Genomic DNA, 6017 nt, shown 5'->3' with positions numbered 1-6017 from the left:
TAGGGAAGATGTCGGAATGACAGTTTCCGGCTGAGCTTGTGTGACATTAAAAGTAAAACCCTGTTAAAGTAAACCCCTCGTTAACCCCCCACCCCCCATGTTTGGACTTTATACATTATTTTATGTATATGTCGCCACAACATTAACATTTACATTCATATTTTCTTTTACTGTATAGAACTCAGTTCTGTAATACAGGCAGAACTAATCGTTCATGTTACTGTGTAACTATTACAACATTTAATGTATTTTAATCAGCGTTCTTCTTCATGCACTTTATTATTATTTAACAGCTTTATTTGTTGTTTAATTGCTGTTTGCTCCTTGTTTACTGCAGAGTTAGTTCATGTAATTTAATAATGTTTGGTTGTTTATTGGCCGACAACAAGAAATAATATAATAGAAGATAAATAAATGACGTGTCGGACGTCGGGCGATCGTCCAGTATAAACTAACACAACCACGTACAACATCCAGTACAGAAATCACTCCCCATAATATTTGTTTTTACAGATAGAGCAAATATATGCACATCACATATACAAACACAAGAGTCAGAACAACAGGAGACGCACCGCTACGTTATTATTACTTTCTCAACACTTAATGTGAAGTAAATACGTGCATGTCAGCGCGTGCATGCGCTTGTGTTGGTTTTTAAAACAAATAACGACTCGTTTTCTTGTTTTTTAACTTTGGGATTTGAAGTGAAAAACGAATGAAGGTACACGGAGCTGGAACCTTTTGTCTGGACTTGTTTTCGGCGTTCTCTACAGAATACATTATTCTGCTGCTCATCTGACACTTTGAATTCGAACCATCTCCAAATAATTCCAAAAAGAGCCATTATTTTTCTTTTTAGTAAGCAGCTCCTCCTCGATAGCTTCTGTCACGTCTTTATCCGTCTCCATGCTATCGCTGCCTGCAGGAATTACTGGTGAAGCGGTGGGGAGGGGTGAGTTGTGTTCAGTGAGGGAGAGAGGCGGGGCAGGTGAACATGTGCAGAGACAAACTAGGAGAAGAGAAAGACGAACTGTCTGATCTAACTGGAACGCAACATCTATATCGATATACGCGATATTGTCTTATCTTATATCGCGTATGAAAATATATCGATATTTTATAAAATCTCGATATATCGCCCAGCCCTAGTGAAACCCTTGGATGAAAAGTACTGATGTCTCTTTTGTTCATTAATGTGGTTCTTTACTACGTCATTAATTAACTTTTCAAACTCTAAATCAGTCCACTCAGGCATTTCAGTCCCTCCCTTAACTAAGGTGCTGGATTTATAGTTAGGAGGCTTCCAGAAGTCTTTACCAATATCCTGGGCAATTTTACTTTTACTAAACATGGTGAGGAAGCAGAAAAAACAAACAAAACAAAACGTTCGAAATGGCGTTTACTTACCAAGAAGGTTTCAGTTTGCCATCCGGGTCATGGCACCAACTGTTAGAAATTCAGCCAAATTCAGGAGCCAGGAGACCGCCAGTCTTCAGAAGTAGAGTCGTTTATTAACACATACAGATAGATGTATGGGCACAGCTTGGAAGACCGACAAAACTAGACATAGTTTTGGGGGAGCCTTTTCTACACTCGAAGTGAGGGGAGGAATTAGGGAGAGGAGGAGGAGGTTAAGGGGGACGGAAATGACAATGAAGAGGGGGAACAAAGGTTGGGCTAACCTCCTATAATTTGTTTAATGTTCATTTCCCATCCCTTAAACAGAATCCCAACTCCACTTGAGTGTACCCCCCTATGGACCACACTGATTTCCCCTCCCCCAATCCTTTTGAAATCTTATAATGTCCTTTAAGTCCTTTAGGTGCGCTTCCTGAATGAAACAAATGTCCAAACTTAAATCTTCTATGAACCTAAAAACCAAATTTCTTTTCTTCACGTTTTTCAGTCCTCTGGTGTTGAACGTCCCTATTTTTAGTGTCCTTTCCATAATGTTTTTCTTTATGTCTGTTCCATTCCTTTAGTCCCTTCATCACCCCCTTGAATCTTCCTTTGGTCTCCTGACCCTGTTACAGTATTCGTACTCACCCCTTCTGCTCCAGAGTAAGTCATAGGTGTTCTCTGTACTTCATCATTTAGGCTGTTGAGTATATCTTCAGAGATCTGCTCTGTCTCCTCTTCCTCTTCTTCCACTATCTGGCTCCAGCTTATCCCTCCGGGGCGTGTTCTCCTGACTGGTCCAGCCCCCAGCTCATCTCCAGTAAATGGGCGTTTGCCCGCCGTTTGTTGCTCCACTTCCCTACAGGGGGCACCGTCTTTCTCTCGTCGCTCTTTTGCCTCTTTTGTCTCCTTCTTTCCTTTTCCTTCCTTCAGCTCTTTGGTTTGCTTTGTCTTTGTTCCCGCTCTTTTCTCAGACGCCAGTGCAGTTGGTTCAGGCCGCCCTGCTTCTGCACCCGCCTGCTCATCCCCTGTTGTTCCATGTGCTTCACTCTGTGTTTTCAAACTTTTTGCCTACAAAATTTGGGGAGAACAGCTCCGCGAATGTTCTTCTCTTTGTGGGGCAACTCTTGTACAGGTGGTCTTCACCGTCACACAAGCTACATTTCTTGGGGCCTTTGCAGTCAAAGGTTCCGTGCTTCTCTGACCCGCAGTGCCTGCATCTTTGGCTGCTGCTGCAGGTAGCCATTGTGTGGCCTACCGCTCCACACTTCCAACAGTGCATAGGTTGTCCCGGGTAGAATAGGAAGCCTCTATGTGGCCCGATCGCAAAGGATCCAGGAGGCTGTGCCACTCCGCCCGGGGCCCCTGGATCTGGTCGGAACTTTACCCTGTACCTTCTCCTCCCGTTCCATATTCCAAACTGGTTGAGTACCTTCTGTCCCCCTTCCACATTTAAACAGTATCTTTGCAGGTAGTGCTTAATGTCTTCCTCCTCAACAAAAGGATTGTACATATGTACTGTAACATTGACCTCCTCCCAGTTGTACATCGCTCTCACCTTTAGTCCCCCGATGGCCTGATGATCTTTCATTCTTTCCCACGTAGCTAAAAAGTCTTCGCATGTTTCCATGTCTTGGTAAGTGATATCCACGTAGCCAGCAGATGTAAAGTCTTGAAGACAAAAGATGTTTGCCGTCTGTTGCTTACAAACATCCCATAAAATTCCCTGTACAATTTTCTGTAAATTAAATCCAGCTCTCTGTGCCTCGTTACTTGTTTCCTTCAATTCAATTCTCAAAGAATTTCTAAGCCGCATAACCCTGACCGGCATACGCACATTGTTTACCACCATCTCTAATAAGAACAGATACTACACTTGATCTTAGCCAAAAGACAGAGAAGCGATAACCCGAAATAGGCGCCGGGCCCCCGGCCCTACCTTTCGAGGGCCCACTCTAGCGGACAGCGCTTACCTGCCTCCTTCACGCCCACACACCTTCTGTCATACCACCAGCAAAAGAGCAGCTTTGCAAAAGCAAAGCCTTCAAAAAATAAGTTGAACTTATCAACGTTCCTCTCCACGGAAATCTTAGTAAAAGGCGAAAGATTTGTATGTGAATGAAGAGAAACTCCAGCCCTGCTCACCGCTCGCCCAGGCCTCCGAAGGCCACCGGCCGCTCAAGGAAGAGGGCTCGAGGTAGAGCGCCGAAAACCTGCCTGCAGTAGGAGGGCCCTTGGGTCGTCTGGTGGGTGAAGAGGCAGCAGAGGAGGCAGCACAGCCTTTGCCTGGAGAAACACAGAGTGGGGAAAAATTGGGCCTGTTTATCTTGTTTTTTTTTGTTTTGTTTTTAAGTAAAACGGAGGGAAAATGAAAAAGCGGGATAAAGGGGACTCCCTAGCGCAAAAAGGGTCGAGGAAACCCCGGGCCTGGGCTAAGCTAAGGTCTAAGGCGCCGTACCCCTAATCCCAACAGCGTTCCAGCAGGGGCCAGTCACCAGCATTCGTCAATTTCTCTTTCGTTTGACCGTTTATGAGGGTGCACCGTGCCAGGAGGCAATGCAATACCTGGTCGATGTGTGGAGTGGACGGAGCAAGCCCCTCTTCCAACTCCCGGGCCTAAAAATCCATTTAATATATGGTCCTTGGGTAGAGGACGTATCAGATATTAAACTGATAAGAACAGATACTACACTTGATCTTAGCCAAAAGGCTGAGAAGCGATAACCTGAAATAGGCGCCGGGCCCCGGGCCCTACCTTTTGAGGGCCCGGACTAGCGGACGGCGCCGACCGGCCGCCTTCACACCTTCTGTCATTCCACCAGCAAAAGAGCAGCTTTGCAAAGGCAAAGCCTTTAAAAAATAAGTTGAAATTGTCAACGTTCCTCTCCATGGAAATCTTTAGTAAAAGGCGAAAGATTTGTACGTGAATGAAGAGAAACTCCAGCCCTGCTCACCGCTCGCCCGGGCCTCCGTAAGCCACCGGCCGCTCAAGGAAGAGGGCTCGAGGTAGAGCGACAAAAACCTGCCTGCAGCAGGAGGGCCCTTGGGTCGTCGGGTGGGTGACGAGGCAGCAGAGGAGGCAGCACAGCCTCTGCCTGGAGAAACACAGAGTGGAAAAAAATTAAGTATTTTTCTCTTTTTTTTTTTTCTTTTTTTTTTAAGTAAAACGGAGGGGAAATGAAAAAGCGGGAAAAAGGGGACTCCCTAGCGCAGGACCGAGGAAACCCTGGGCTAAGCTAAAGTCTAAGGCACCGTACCCCTTATCTCAACAGTGCCCAGCAGGCACAATTTCTTTTTTGTTTGACTTCAAGCATGTTATGTTATTCAGCAAAATAGGCTAACCCTTAATGAAATATTTTTTTTAACCCGAGAGCAGCAGATAAGCCATGTCTCATGTCTATAGACAATGACACCGTTATTAATAAAGTTGCAGAAACCAGTGCACTGCTTAGGAGGCTTTTGATGCTGTAGGTAGCCTACTAAATATGCGTGTAGTGAAGCTACTTAAGAGTTTAGTGTAAACCTAACGATAGAGCACCTCTCTGTTGGGAAGGCAAATGCAATTTTAATTTCAAATTATTTTTATTTCAACTTATTGCTTCTGTACAAATGTAAATCCGTTTTTATCTTTATCACATTTTTTTACCTTTTAAATCTTTATCTGATTTAAATTTGAATTAAACATGTTTAAGTGAAGTTTTTTCTGTTATATACCCAATAAAAAGGCATTGTAAGAGCTAGCTGCTGTTTCATTTATTCAAATTCCTTCCTCCATGGAAAAAGTGGGCCGGGTTTGGGCCACTCCGGCCCTGGCTGTAGAAGATAATTTAAAACTACTAAGCCACCTCCTACCAGCAAATAACATTTTGCCACATTCTCTCCATATATTCAAAACAATGTTTAAAAACCCAGCAGATTCTATTACCATACATTTTTTTTGTGAAGGCTGTGGAATGTGTCTACCCAAGCAGAATACACATTGTATGGCCTGTGGTGAAAAAAGTGACACTGATAAAAATCTTAGGGAAGGTAACTTTTTTATTAGTGTATCACTTGACAGTCAGATCAGAGACATCCTACAAAGGGAGGACTGCCCTATTGTAGAGCATACAGACATACGTGTACATCACAGTGAAATGCTTAAAGTAATCACAAACTTTAGTTGTGGTGATGTGTCCTTGCTTTGGAATTGTGATTATTTCTGTTTTTAATTCTTCACCATACTCTCTGTGGCCAATTCACAGTGTAATAAATGAACTTCCAGCTGAAGTGCGTTATAAAAATGTGCTGCTGGCAGGTGTCTGGTTTGGACATGGAAAGCCAGAAATGTCCACATTTTTGAAACAGTTTGTAGAAGATATTAAAGAGAGTAACACACATGGTGTCAAATGGGTGCATCCAAAAACAGGCATTACAAGAGTTTCAAGAGTGTTCCCTGTAGCTTGTACATGTGATGCAGTGGCCAGGTGCATGCTTCAGGGTGTTCACCAGTTTAATGGTGCATATGGTTGTGGTTTCTGTCTCAGTGGAGGAATGGTTGTGGCAAAGGGAAGAGGCTACACAAGGGTGTATCCTACTGTACAGGCTGAAATGAGAAGCCATGAACATGTCGTGGA

The 6017-nt window shown here is 43.9% G+C and overlaps 3 non-coding genes and 1 pseudogene across 3 annotated transcripts; all 4 read right to left on the bottom strand.

The window, feature by feature from the left end:
• Nucleotides 1–3172: 3172 nt before the first annotated feature.
• On the bottom strand, nt 3173–3307 carry LOC134312693 (U2 spliceosomal RNA; annotated as a pseudogene).
• A 117-nt stretch (nt 3308–3424) lies between these two features.
• LOC134312993 (U5 spliceosomal RNA) lies at nt 3425–3539 on the bottom strand. Its single transcript, XR_010011901.1, has one exon. It is a non-coding gene; the product is annotated as a U5 spliceosomal RNA (small nuclear RNA).
• A 393-nt stretch (nt 3540–3932) lies between these two features.
• LOC134313462 (U2 spliceosomal RNA) lies at nt 3933–4123 on the bottom strand. The gene has a single exon (XR_010012341.1). It is a non-coding gene; the product is annotated as a U2 spliceosomal RNA (small nuclear RNA).
• Nucleotides 4124–4232: 109 nt separating this feature from the next.
• On the bottom strand, nt 4233–4348 carry LOC134312986 (U5 spliceosomal RNA). Its single transcript, XR_010011895.1, has one exon. It is a non-coding gene; the product is annotated as a U5 spliceosomal RNA (small nuclear RNA).
• Nucleotides 4349–6017: the final 1669 nt, after the last annotated feature.

Source organism: Trichomycterus rosablanca, chromosome 4 (assembly GCF_030014385.1).
Source record: "Trichomycterus rosablanca isolate fTriRos1 chromosome 4, fTriRos1.hap1, whole genome shotgun sequence".
Taxonomy (NCBI): domain Eukaryota; kingdom Metazoa; phylum Chordata; class Actinopteri; order Siluriformes; family Trichomycteridae; genus Trichomycterus; species Trichomycterus rosablanca.
This window is presented reverse-complemented; position numbering and strand designations above follow the sequence as displayed.